Source organism: Uranotaenia lowii, chromosome 3 (genome assembly GCF_029784155.1).
Source record: "Uranotaenia lowii strain MFRU-FL chromosome 3, ASM2978415v1, whole genome shotgun sequence".
Taxonomy (NCBI): domain Eukaryota; kingdom Metazoa; phylum Arthropoda; class Insecta; order Diptera; family Culicidae; genus Uranotaenia; species Uranotaenia lowii.
Window position 1 is genome coordinate 211,567,424 of NC_073693.1, and position 14,275 is coordinate 211,581,698.

At 34.4% G+C, this 14,275-nt stretch overlaps 1 protein-coding gene across 1 annotated transcript in view; it reads right to left on the reverse strand.

Annotated features, from left to right (window-relative positions):
• LOC129758654 (acetylcholine receptor subunit beta-like 2) overlaps positions 1 to 14,275 on the reverse strand; it is a 56,978-nt gene that overhangs the window by 22,853 nt on the left and 19,850 nt on the right. The window lies entirely within an intron of this gene.

Here is a 14,275-nt window from a genome sequence, read left to right on the forward strand (position 1 = left end):
TTTCCATCAAACCGGAACCGGAACAGGTCCACATACATCGAGGCGCACACACACACGTACAGACACCGGGATTGGCCCCCGACCAACCGGAAGAGGGATTAGAGATGACGCCGTCCGGGAACAAAAAAGCGACATGAAATAAATCAAATTTTAATTATAAATTATCACGCAAGCTGAATGCCACTTGTTTCTTGCCACCACAATAAACAGGAAGTATCACCTGCCTGCCAGCCTGCCAGACAAATGGGTGAACGGAAGGACGAGGAAGTATTTTGGAATGAACCCCGACTCGAGGGTTGTGTATTAGGTGTTATTCTCCAGCAATCCCTTGCAATGGAGCGAACTCAGCCTTTAATTTTGAAACACTCTCAATAACATCCTCGACCAAAAATGTCAGATTATAACTCAAAAGCAAATCTTACGAGTTTAAGTGCCCAAACAAGAATACCAGAAAGTGTTTTTTGTTATACTTTACCGAAATGCCATGAACTTTCAAATTTTAATTAGTTTTAACTATTGCATTCAAGCAACTGTATTTAGAGTTAGGTTGCCAGAATTTTTTCGCAGACGTATTCAGACCGCCAAAATCCGAGCAATTTTATCTATAAACCTGTCAAAATGTGATTTCAAAATTTTCAACCCAAAATCCGGGAAATATTAAAAAAAAAACCACGGAATCATAAAATAAAAATTAGAAAAAAACACTTCAAATTTTTTTTATCATCGAAACACATCAATAGTTTTTAAATAGTATTTAAGGCTTTCAAAACACCGTTCATGATTATTTAGATAAGACTTGTTCAAGAGAATTCGACGCAAAAATAAAAAAAAATATAACTAAATTTGAGTTTTTAGTTAGATTTTACAGATAAAGCGAATAAATCCGGGAAAAATGCGGTGGTAACGACTAAGCCTTTCAAAGTTCAATACACTTTACTAATAATGACGAACCTATACATTTGATAAGCAGTTTTTAAGCAGAGAGCTTTCATTGATTTATTGTGAAAAATGTTTACGTAAGCTTGAGCATTGCCTATTTTGAACAAATCGTCATGAAAAAAATTTCATTTGTAAGTTTTTGGAGACTGGAAAAGAGTTTTCAACATCGCGATTCATCTAGGATTTAAAATTTTTTTTTTAACACGTATCCTTTTTTCTTTATTTGTTTAGTAATTGACTTGGATTTCACATGATGTGATGATATAAAGTGTTGCTAGTGCAAGACTAAGTTTCAGAGGCCAATCGATTGTCGAAGATTTCTGGTAAGGTAGGGGAGAATGAGGATACTTGATCCCCTTTTTTTATTTTCATCATATCTTTTTGGGAAAATTTGGCAACCCGCTGTCTTTTGCATTTTCCGACAGCCAGCGCGTAATTTCAAGTTCATATGTTCCAAAAATGAGAACGATACATGAACTCGTAGATGAACTAGAAGCATTTTTGTGCAACTAAAAAAATTGTGATATTTTTTTAACTTTGACAGGAGACTCGATCCTTTACTAAAGTAGAACTGATCTTTAATTCAGGGTACCCTAACCTTAAGCAAAAATCTGGTAACATCCGAAAAAGGCCGTTGACTATTTTTTGCCATATAAGTTCTCATTTCACAGTTTGTAAGTGTCATACAAAGAGAATTCTAAAAGTTTGTCTACTACTTTAGAGTCATTGCATACTTTAAGGCGCAATTTTCTAATTTTTAGATAAATACAGACAGTATGTTTAGTTCTTTGTGAATCGCAAACGCATCGCTTACGGTCCCATTGCTTTTGGCTATCTGTTAATATTCACCGATTTGAAATCACAGAAGAATATGATCTAAATTACATCAGTTATATCTGTTACGTCAAGCGCAAAATTAGTGCATTTTCCTTATAATGGACAAGTATGCAGTCCCTTCTATCTTTGGATTGGTAACAGAATTTTGTAGAGGTTAATGTCCGTTCATATAAAGACATTCAATTGTAAAAATTGCGTCATGGTTATTCAATCATTCAAGCCGTACAAGCATCGTTTCCATGGAAAAATGTTCAAAAAAAATATTTTCTCTTAGGTTCCCAAAAGGCTTTAAAATTCCCTATTAAATCAAGCTTTTGATCAAAACTTGTATCGCATGTCGACAGTCATATCTGTTTTACCTGATATATGTCACTTCTCTTGTATTGACTCGTGTTCACTTAGCTTTAGAATAGTTATAGTGTTAAGAAGAGTCGAAGCTCCTTTAATATCGTAATCTGATATTTCGTATCATACGTCAATCCTGGTTCTGGAATCCACTGCTACAGCTTCGTGCAGTGTTAATATCGCTTGTTTCAAATTTGGCATCACAGAAGCTCATTGTAGTCGTCTAACCAGAGGGCTAACTGGTCAGTTAAATAAAAATATATAAAATCAAGACTTTGTGCTCTGAATCTCCTGTATGTGTAAAATTCTCGTTTTCGCGGGAAATAGGAAATCTCCGATCGCTACGTGTCACGTCTTTTACTAACCTGTCCTGGGAAAGCGTCCACTCGGTTCGACGGTTGAAACACGAAAGAGGACGAACGACGCCGAGGCTTAATCTCGTGTGATGACGTTCATCTGAGACTGTGTGTGTGACATTCAAAAGGATTATTTTGCAGGGTTGCTTGCTATTTTATCATTGGCTCAGAGGTGTACTTCATGCTTACAAGCAATATAATTTAACACGTAGACTTTGTTCAATGCATCATAAATAATCAGTTACTCACAGTATGGTTAAGCTTTGATTCAGAGGTACTATTGTACCTATATTTACCTTCCACTTAGTGTGTACATGTCCTTCTTTTGCCCGACTTCTTTTTTTTAATGTATGTCAGAATTTAACAAAGAAAGTTAAAAAAAGTCCTTGTTTCCAATATTGTGTTTAAAAAAAAGCTTCATTGCTTAAAAATCCCTATGTGGATAGGCTAAATGCCAACTTTGCCATTATAAAATCGTTTATTTGCCCTCATTGTAGCATCCTGGTTAGAACATTTTCTGATCATTGTAAACTCAAATCTCCTGAATTTTGTAGTTGTGAATCAATAATGTGTGATTCATTTTAGCTCATATATGCCTGTTTTTCGTTTGCTAGAAAGCTTTCATGTACTCTCGCCTATCCCGTTATAAGTGTATGTAATTCTAAGAATTTAAACTCAAATAACAATCTGTCATTTTTCACCCAATGTGGTTATAAGCTTCAATGCTTCAAAATCCTTACGTGGATCGGCTTTATGCCCTAAATATTTATTTATTTTCTAATCCTTTTATGGTTTTCAGGTTTCTCAGGTATATGATGAAATCTGTGAAAAAAGGCTAGGCACAATTTTCCCGTTTGTTTGGATAACGTGCCGCTATCAAGCCTATCCCTTTTCTGATACCTGATAGAGTCATTGCATACTTTAAGGCGCAATTTTCTAATTTTTAGATAAATACAGACAGTATTTTTAGTTCTTTTTAACAGATGATTACTTTATAAACTTTAGTTATTGGACAGGTATTATTAATTTCATTTAAAAAAATGAAAGTATACTATAGCTTTGAAAATATGGCATTATGAAGTTCATATTATACTCTTACGATTAACATATTGGAATAAATATTTTTATAGTAATTTTTTCATGTGAGAAACATTTTAAAGTGATAAAAAAAATCTTCAAATCACATTTTGTAAAATTTTTCAAACAAAGTTCAATAACTCGAAAAATAATTTTTATTAAATTTGTTGAGGTTAAAGCATTGTTGTTTTGTTCTATTTGGCACATTTTTCTATAACATTTGATATTCGTTAGACATCCCTGTTTCGAGATATAGCGAAGGAATCAAGTATCCCCAGGGATCAAGTATCCTCATTCTCCCCTATAGAGAAATGATGTTTATTAAAATGCTACGAAATTGACACTTAAACATTCGAAAGTGTTACTGTGAAAATTTCTTATCTATATTTGATATTTCAAATATGATGTTTTTGCACATTAAAAAAAATTATTTTCCAAGTCATTAAAGTTTAGATTTTTTTTTTCGTGAAAAAGTCAAATGAAGATAACTTTTTCATTTTTTATCGAAAATGAATAGTAATCTTCTACATAATAAGCTTTGAAAAGTGGTTAAGAATATCGTCTGCATCACCAGATATCCTGCTAAAAAATCCATTTTGTAGCCCATATATTGTTGTAACTTTTATTTAAAAAATCTGAAGAATATGAATATGAATCTTAAAAATTAATAATTTAAATAATCTGAGAAAAATAATGTTCAAAATCGTTAAAATGGATCAATTTTGAAATGTTTGGGAAAATCGTAAGATCTTCGGGTAAAATTGTCATATATTTGTTTAAAAACTCCCGAAAACTTGAAACAACTCAAAATAAATAATTGCAAATCTCATGAATTGATGAAAAATCTATTCTCTGAACAGTTCAAAGTTCTGCAATAAAAAAAACTTTTCCGTCACTACACTTTTTCTGTTCATGAGACGATCTGCATTGAGAAGTGTAATTTTTATGTAGAAATACTCAATCGTTTGAAACGCTATAAATAGGGGAAAATCGGGATCATTAATAACTTTTTTATTATTTTCATAACTTTTTGGAAAAAAATTGCAGTGACCGTCTTTTGCATTTTCTGACAGTGTGTAATTTCATGATTATGTGCTTCAAGAGTTAGATCGATACTTGAACTCGTAGATAAATTAGAAGCGTTTTCGAGGGACTAAAAAATTATTATATTTTGCAAGTTGAAGGAGTTTCTAACAAGGAGATTTAATCCTTCAATCAGGGTGCCCTAAGCTTTGGAAAAAAATCATGCAAATTCTTAAGATAAAAATTCCATTGATTATCTGGCTATATAAGTTTTCATTACACAGATTATAAGTGTCAGACAGAAAGAATTCCGAAAGTTTTCTACTGCATTATCATTGCATACTTAAAGGCAAAATTTTCTTATTTACTGATGAAAGCACTTTTTTGAGTCCTTTTTATCCGGAAATTATTGGATAAATAAATGGTGTTCATTTTATACTCTAACGATTGACATATTGGAAATAATATTTTTATTTTCTGTGTGGGAAACATTTTGAAGTGATAAAAAAGATCATCAAGTCACATTTAGCTAGATTTTTCTAACAAACTCTGACATGGCCGAAAGTCTAATGAGTAAAAAATAAAAAAATCTTAAAAATTTCATCTTTTGAAATTATCGTTAAAATTTACAAGTTCAATTACGATTAAATCATTGGAAAAAATAATATTGAAACCCATAAATTCAGAATCAAACAAAAGATTTATGGTTGAGGGTTCTGATGCAATTTCAATTTTTGATTCTAAATTCATATGAATACGGTATTAAGATGAAGATTTTGAACTTAGGCTCAAAATGCAGAATTCAGACTAGGAATTAAAATTCAAAATTAAATTTTCAAATGCAATCAGAGCCAGTTTAGAAACACAAACCTGGTGAAAATCACAAATAAAGAATAAAAACTGGATTCATTTCAATAAATATAATTTTATTTTAAATAATTTTTAGTGATAAAAGAACAAATATTTAATCATCAGCTGACATTCAGCAGAAAATTTTATTTAAAATTGACATTATTTGTATTGTTTTTTTTTGTATTTGTTTGATTTATAACCATGTTACTTAAGATATTGCAGATATGAAAAAGCTCAAACTAAAATATTGAATTTTATTCGAGTTTACAAGAGAAGTTATCCTTATTATAACCGTAAACTCTTATTTCTGAGTATTTGATACATTTTCACCAATGCCTAAAGTGCTCTTGGATTTTATCGACTTTTTTGGCGAGTTTTAATATCAAAAAACCAAAATCTACCAGTTGTCCAGACGCTTCGAGCTTCTCTGGCTTTCGCTTCTCTTCAGTGGACACTAAAGTTATGTTTTTCTTTAAACATTCAATCTTAGTTACGACCCTGTCATTGCTAAATTAACACAGGCACTGAGAAACAAATGTAACGGAAAACAAAACAAACTGTCCAAAATCAAAGTAGTTTATACGTAAGTTCTAACTAAAAATTTAAATTAAGATTGAATGTTTAAAGAAAAATATAATTTCAGTGTCAACTGAAGTAGAGCGAATTCCAGGGTAGCTCGAAACGTCTGGACAACTAGTAGGTAAATTTTGGTTTTTGATATTAAAAAGTCGATAAAATTCAAGTGCAAACATTCGTGGCGATAAATCCAAATACAATGCTTAAAATGGTTATATCTACTTGTGGTTAAAAAGAATAATCTTGCTCATTTAAGTAAATCCCATATTCAATTGTTTTACTTTTTGTTTCGATTATAGGTAGTCGCTTTAACATTTCTGTGTCATTCACATCTTTTAAAAACAATGTAGGTATTTGGCGGACAGTTGTAGAAAATATATTATACGGTACTACTGTGTTCGATGTTTACCCTTGGGCTCGAATTTACGGAAATCAGCTCAGGAGGTAACTTACACATAAAATATCATGTAATAAAAATTAGATAGAGGAGACTGAGGTATTAGACCGCAGCAAGCTTTGTATGGAAATTTCAAATTCTTAAATTTTTGCACATCCTATAACTTTTTTTATGTTTTTGCTGCCAGAAATAACAATAAAAATTTTGGAAGCGATCCATTCAGTCCTGAATTTGCGCAAAAAGTTTTAATTTTGTGTGGAAATTTGTATGGGGAAACAAAATTTTTCATTCAAAAATCTCCAGAGATGTGCTGAAAGTTCCCAAAAACATAACTTTGGATGAAAAATATTCCTTGATTCTTGCAGTACCGGTCACGTGAACAAAGCACAAACCTAACTTGTACCCCAGAAAAGATATTTAATGTTTTATATATTTTTTTTCCTAATTATTTTTTTTTTCAATCTTTGCGATTTTGACTACTTATTTTAAAGCTGTGTAACTTCAGGATGACAATAAGAAATCTAAAAAAAACGATTTGAAATGGTTATAACTTTTTACATGGAATGCTTAGCTGCTTGTTATGTTAGCAAAAAAAGAAGCTTAAGAATAGTCAAAACCAAAACTTAAAGACCAACTTCATATCAAGCTAAATTGAATTTTCTGGATGATTTAATGTGCAAAAATTTCTTCTTCCATACAAAATTGAAACGCGTTGCGCTAACTCAGAAATCAACCGAATCATCTCAAATTTTACACTGATGCTTGGTGACCCAAAAGGCATCGAAAAAACATATGGGAGCAAAAAGTTATTTTTTGCAGCGGTCTACTGGGGTATCGTGGGCCATGTTTTAACATGGGCCCCATAAATATCTCGGATTTGTGTTGAGTTTAAAATGCTGTGTTAAAGCGCTGTGTGGTGGCGGCTTATAGAATACTACCACTGGGATACTGGTCCACGTCGTAAAAGGCGACTTATCCAGTACTTCCCATATGCGTTAGTCATTCTTCAAATGCGACTATCACATTGGGAGGGGGGAACCTTGGCTTGGTTCCAAGCCAAGTTTCTTCAGGGAGGATTCACCAATTGTGCTTATTGCTATTAATGCGCATGCACAAGTTGTATTCTCCTAAATTTTGTAAACACCCGCTTCAAGGTGGTTCTGTGCCTGCGGGCCCCAAAGTGGGGGTAGGAGGGTGTATAATAATCCTATCTTAAGCAGAACGTTGTTAAGGTCTGCACTATAGCCAGGCACTGGTGCAAAGGGCCGTATTTTTCCTGGCAACTCGTGGGATTCAGATTATACACACGATTTTAAAATTTTCATCCTGTATGAGATACCCCGCTTCATGCGTCGATATGAAGGTGCAGAGGTTCTTGTGTGTGATGGAAATATGTGTGGAATTCTTTGATAGAAATGCTTTCTATTAAGGTTGCACAGATAAATCTGCAGCACAAAAGAACCGCTACACTGAACTTATGTCGTTTAATCCTTAATGGAACTGCATCAATCGCCTTGGTCCAAGAACCCTATTTCCGAAATGGAACTTTTTACTTAGGGAATTTGCTCAAACCAAACTTTACTGTGTTCAGTGTAATTGGAATGACTAATGCCCGAATAATGCCTCGTGCATGTATATTGATAAACAATTCTTTAAATGCAACACTTATACCCAATCTAACAACAAGAGATATTTGCGTCGTTCAGGTTTCGCTGCCTGATAGAAAATACGTCTACTGTTCAGCATACTCACCATATGAACAATCATCCCCTACGGATGATTTAAAAAATGTCATTTCATTCTGTGAATCACAAAATATACCTCTTGTAATTGGCTGTGATGCCAATGCCCATCATTTTGTATGGGGTAGCTCAGATATCAATCTGAGAGGCTTAAATTTAATGGAATATTTAAGCAGCACTGATTTAGAAATTCTAAATGTAGGAAATAAACCAACTTTTGTTAGGTGTGACAGAGAAGATGTGATTGACATCACACTTTGTTCTATAACAATTTCTCAGGAAATTTCAAATTGGCATGTGCCTAACGAAGAATCGATTTCTGACCACAGGTTTATCTATTTTGAACACTCAGGTGAGTTTTTAGAAACAATTACATTCAGAAACCCAAGAACAACTAATTGGGACCTATATTTGGAGCATATTGCTGTTAAATTTCATCGTTATACACCTGAAATTACTACTCCTTCTGAGTTGGATGAAGTGGTTGCAAAAACCACCGAAATTATTTTAAATTCTTATGAAGAAGCGTGTCCCTTACGAACGTTGAAATTCAACAAAAACAGTACACCATGGTGGAACTCAAATCTCAGTAAATTACGAAAAAACTGCAGACGCTTTTGGAACCGAAGGCGCACGGAAGGTTTTGATGCTTTCAAGTTGGCTCGCAGAGCTTACCGGAAAGCAACAAGAGCTGCCGAACGCTCAAGTTGGCAGAGCTACTGCACAAACATTTCAAGCTTGCACGAAGAAAGTAGGTTAAATAAAGTCTTAGCCAAATCAAAAGATTATCAGGTTTCATACCTTAAAACCCCTAGTGGTGATTATACATCAAACGACGAAGAAACATTAAGTTGTCTATTCAATACTCACTTTCCAGGATGTGTTGATCAAGATTCATCAATAGAGCCTGAGTTCTTTTCTGGAAGTCTAGATTCCTTGCATTTTGCTCGGAACATAGTTACTACAGAATCGATCAAATGGGCAATCGATGGTTTTGCTCAATACAAATCTCCTGGAAGTGACGGTTTATTTCCAGTTCTGCTTCAAAAAGGTTTCGATCATTTCAAACACATATTAAGAAAAATAATGATAAGCAGTTTTGCTCATGGATATATTCCTAAACTTTGGCGGCAGATAGCCGTGAAATTCATCCCTAAAGGGGGACGATCATCATACGACGAAGCCAAAAGCTTTCGTCCAATTAGTCTAAGTTCATTTCTATTAAAAGCACTTGAACGTTTAATTGATCATCATATCAGGCAAGAATGCCTTGTCCAACATCCGCTTAATGCGACACAACATGCATACCAAACAGGAAAATCAACATTAACTCTTCTGCACAACGTAGTACATAATATTGAAAATAGTTTTTCACAGAAAGAATCATGTCTAGGAGCATTTCTAGACATAGAAGGAGCATTTGATAATGTCTCGTTTACATCAATAATGGATGCGGCACTACTTCATGGAGTGCCTAGTGTTATAACTAACTGGATTAGCGCTATGCTAAGTAACAGGAATCTTCATTCGTCTTTAAGACAGGCTTCAATTACAAAAGTTAGCACACGTGGTTGCCCACAGGGAGGTGTACTATCACCTCTTTTGTGGAACCTAGTTGCAGACGGCTTGTTGAGAAAACTCAATGACCGTGGAATACCAACCTATGGATTCGCAGATGATTATCTTCTGCTGGTAAGAGGTTTGTGCATAAGCACATTATTTGATATAATGCAACAAGCTCTGCGCTCTGTTGAACGATGGTGTTCTCATGTAGAACTGTCAGTTAATCCTCTAAAAACGAATATTGTATTATTTACTAAAAAACGTATCACCCGCGGAGTGCGCCCTCTGATGTTTTATGGTTCCGAAATCACCGTGTCTGATCAAGTCAAATATTTGGGTGTCATTCTTGACTCCAAATTAAACTGGTCTGATCACATCGAATTCAGAATCAAAAAAGCATGCATGGCCTTCGGACAATGCCGACGTGCAATCGGAAAAAACTGGGGACTCAAACCCAAACATATTCACTGGATTTACTCCACAATAGTAAGACCAATTCTGGCCTATGGGTGTCTAGTGTGGTGGCAGAAAGGAGAAGTTGCAACAGTTCGGACTAAACTAAATCACCTTCAAAGAATGTGTCTTTTGGGGATGTCCGGATCGTTCACTACAACTCCTACTGCAGCACTAGAGGCTCTGTTTTCTATCAAACCTCTACACTTGTTCCTAAAACAGGAAGCCTTCTCATGTGCTTTTCGTCTACAGGCAGTTGGTCTCTGGCTGTCAGGAAATATCGAAAGATCATCGAGTCATACAAATGTGTGGCCTGAATTAGTTAGATTAAACAAGTTTAATCTAGCGCCAAACGATTTAACACTCTCGAGTAGTTTTCCCTACATGGGGTTTAAAGTCAAATTTCCTTCTCCTCAAGAATGGTTATCAGGTTTCGTAGAGGACCAAATGTCCTCTCATATTGTATTCTATAATGACGGTTCATTATCAAACGGCCGTGCAGGTGCAGGAATTTACTGTCACGAGTTGAACTTAGAATATGCTGAACCTCTAGGAAAATATTGTACAGTCTTTCAGGCTGAGCTATATGCTATTATGTATGGAGTGCAAATTGCACTTCAAAAGAAGATTATGTTCAGAACAATTTATTTCTGTTCAGATAGCCAAGCAGCTATCAAATCATTCACTGCTTCCAGTTCTAGATCAAAACTGGTAATCGCATGCCGGAAAGCAATCGAAGAACTTGCTGAAGGCAATGGATTAAACCTTCTATGGGTACCCGGACATAAGGGAATTTTTGGAAACGAATGCGCCGACGAACTCGCTAGAGCTGGGTCGGAAAAGGAATTTTACGGACCAGAGCCGGCTGTCCCAATATCACCATGTTGGTTCAGAAACCAAATTCAAACTTGGTCCTCTAACCAGCATGAACGATACTGGGAAGAGTTGGACACTTGTCGTCAAACTAAATTATTTTTAGAAAAACCATCTCCAATCATATCGAGTTACTTATTAACTTTAAATAAATCTCATTGCAGCATCTTGATCAGAGCACTCTCCGGTCATTGTAAACTCAACTATCACATGCACAACATTCAGCGTGCTGAATCTCCAGTATGTGGTAGTTGTGAATCAGATGTGAAAGATCCCTTCCATCTTATATGTAACTGTCCCTCATTTGCCAGACTACGATTTCGTACTCTGGGATCTTACGCTTTAAGCGAATCTGAGTTTAAGAAATTAAACTTAAAAAACATTCTATCATTCCTTACCGAATGTAGAAAAGAGCTTTAATGCTAATAATCCCTAGTGGAAAGGCTTTATGCCATCTTAAATAGATTGAATTTATTTCTTCCTTTTATAGGTTTTTCAGGTTTCTCAGGTAAATGATGAAATCTTGGATAAAAAAAAGGCTAGGCACAATTTTCCCGTATGTTTGGATAACGTGCCGCTATTAAGCCTACCCCCATTCTGATACCTGATACCTGATAGCTGCTTGTTATGTTAGCAAAAAAAGAAGCTTAAGAATAGTCAAAACCAAAACTTAAAGACCAACTTCATATCAAGCTAAATTGAATTTTCTGGATGATTTAATGTGCAAAAATTTCTTCTTCCATACAAAATTGAAACGCGTTGCGCTAACTCAGAAATCAACCGAATCATCTCAAATTTTACACTGATGCTTGGTGACCCAAAAGGCATCGAAAAAACATATGGGAGCAAAAAGTTATTTTTTGCAGCGGTCTACTGGGGTATCGTGGGCCATGTTTTAACATGGGCCCCATAAATATCTCGGATTTGTGTTGAGTTTAAAATCGCAATCCAACTGTCATCGTCGTCGCAGTGTCGAAGCATGTTTTCCCATATGTTTTTGACTTGTGTACTCATCGTATGCTGTTTATATTTGACATGCCAAAATGCAAGTACTTTTCAAACATTCAAAGCGTCTCAGAAAAAAATACAAAATTTATAAGAAAGGCTCTCGCTCAGTATCAGAACTTCTTTTCTGTTGATTTGAATCATCACAACTAGTCAATTGAATTATTAAATTAATGATTCTAATATGTTCAGTTTCATCGAAATTTTTGTGGTTGTACAAATATAATTAAATTTTGTTAGATCATCGTTCAGGTCATTTGTACATGTTCAACCAAATGTTTTAGTCCAAGCTTTTTTTTAAATATGATGCCCTAAAAGCAAAGGAGTGTTAGTGCTTCAAAGCTTTTTTGGAGAAAACTCTCTTTTAAGATGTTGTGTTTGGCCATTTTCCATATAGATATTTTTCGAAAAAAATTATTTTTATTTCGAACGTAAAAGTATGTAAATAAACTATGTTTATACTGCTCAACTATTTTAAGGTGATATGTTTTAATTTGCCCGTCAAAATTATTGAAAAAATTGAATAACTTTTTTTAAATACTCAAGAACCTGGGATTTTTTGGCGTTTTACAATATTGGGTTTGAAATAACCTAAAATGAGTTCACCTGGCTAGACGAATTTAACCCTCAATAAGTCCAGACATTCACGCAGGGTCTGAATTATTACTAGAATTAATCTCAACCGTGAGCGTATAAATTGTTGCTTTTGAAAAAAAAACCAGGAAAGCACGAACGTAAAGAACATCGAAATTCAAAAACACTGTGCAAATCATTTAATGAATTGCAAAAGACTCTCAGCTTTCAATGTGTGATGAGTAGGTAGGTTCTAACATCCCTTTGAATGTTGTTTTCAAATTCAATCGGTTAAAGTTGAACTATTTTCTAGCTAGACTACGGAAAGTTTTAAGCTGCTCAAGAAAATGATGGGGAACAAGGGGAAGTCCATCCTAAGTTTCATTTGATTTATCATAAAAAAATGTACTGATCATTTGAAGAGTCTGTTGAAAACTGAGAAATTGTAATATCAAAAAGGCTCTCTGGAGCCACTTTTTTACCCACGATTATTCAGTTCAAAATGCGCTAAAATACTGTGAGCTTAGTTACTTTCAATTAATGAAAAATAAGCGTGCTTTAAAACGTTCGTCGCCATAGGACCCATATTCAGGTGACGGATGTATTTCCTGGGACACCCCATCACATCAAAACCGTGTGACGCTCTCTTATTCTAGTAAGACGCTCAGTTAAGACACCCGTTGCAAAGCTTGGAGTTCTGCTTTTTTTCACTTTCTTACTCCGAGAATTTCTTTGGGTCTGGCTAGTAAAACTACCAAAATGAGCGTGACGATAAACGTGTTAAATTGAAAAATCAATAGTTTCAATCTCTGGAGCCACTTTTTGCTTGAAAATACAATCGAAAAGATTCTTGTCATTGAACATTTATAGTAATTTTTTATCTAAAAGGCATACGCTATATGAATTACAGTCAAAAATGTAACATTGGAGTTTTTATTTTATTCAAGTTCAAAAGATTCAATATTTAACCTTTAAAAAAATACAGAATGCACCGTGATGTTTCACTTTAAACCGTCGGTGAAGAAATTGTTGCATTTGAACAAATTCTAAAAGAGCTCGAACATCGAAATTTGATACCACAAATCCGCTGTTTAAATACTTTAATGAACTGCAGAAGACTCCTAGGCTAGGAGTCCTAGCTTTCAATATCTGAAGAGTATGTGGCTTCTAATTCTTTTTCTGTTCCCTATGTTGCTTTCAAATCTAATCGGTTCAAGATGACCTTTTTTGCTAGCTAGACTAGAGCAAGTTTTTAGGTGCTCATGAAATAATAATGTAAAATTCAAGGGGAAAGGCCTTCTTTTGTTTAATTTGTCTGTTAAAAAAACACTGTCATATAAAAAAACGCTCTCTGGAGCCACTTTTTAGCCAACGACTATTCACTTCCAAACACGATAAAATACTGTAAACATAGTTACTTTTAATTACTGAAAGTTAAGTGTGCCTTAAATTGAAAAAAGATTGAGCGATAATTACATCACTCTCTGGAGCCACTTGTTGCTTGTAAATATAAGCTAATAAATTCTTGTAATTTAAAGTGTTTCTTTCTCTTCAACGCATACGCTATATGAATTATAGTTGAAAATATCATAGATATTGGAGTTTTTTTTAATCAAATGCACCGTGACGTAACGCTAATAACCGTCAGTGTAGAAATTGTTGCA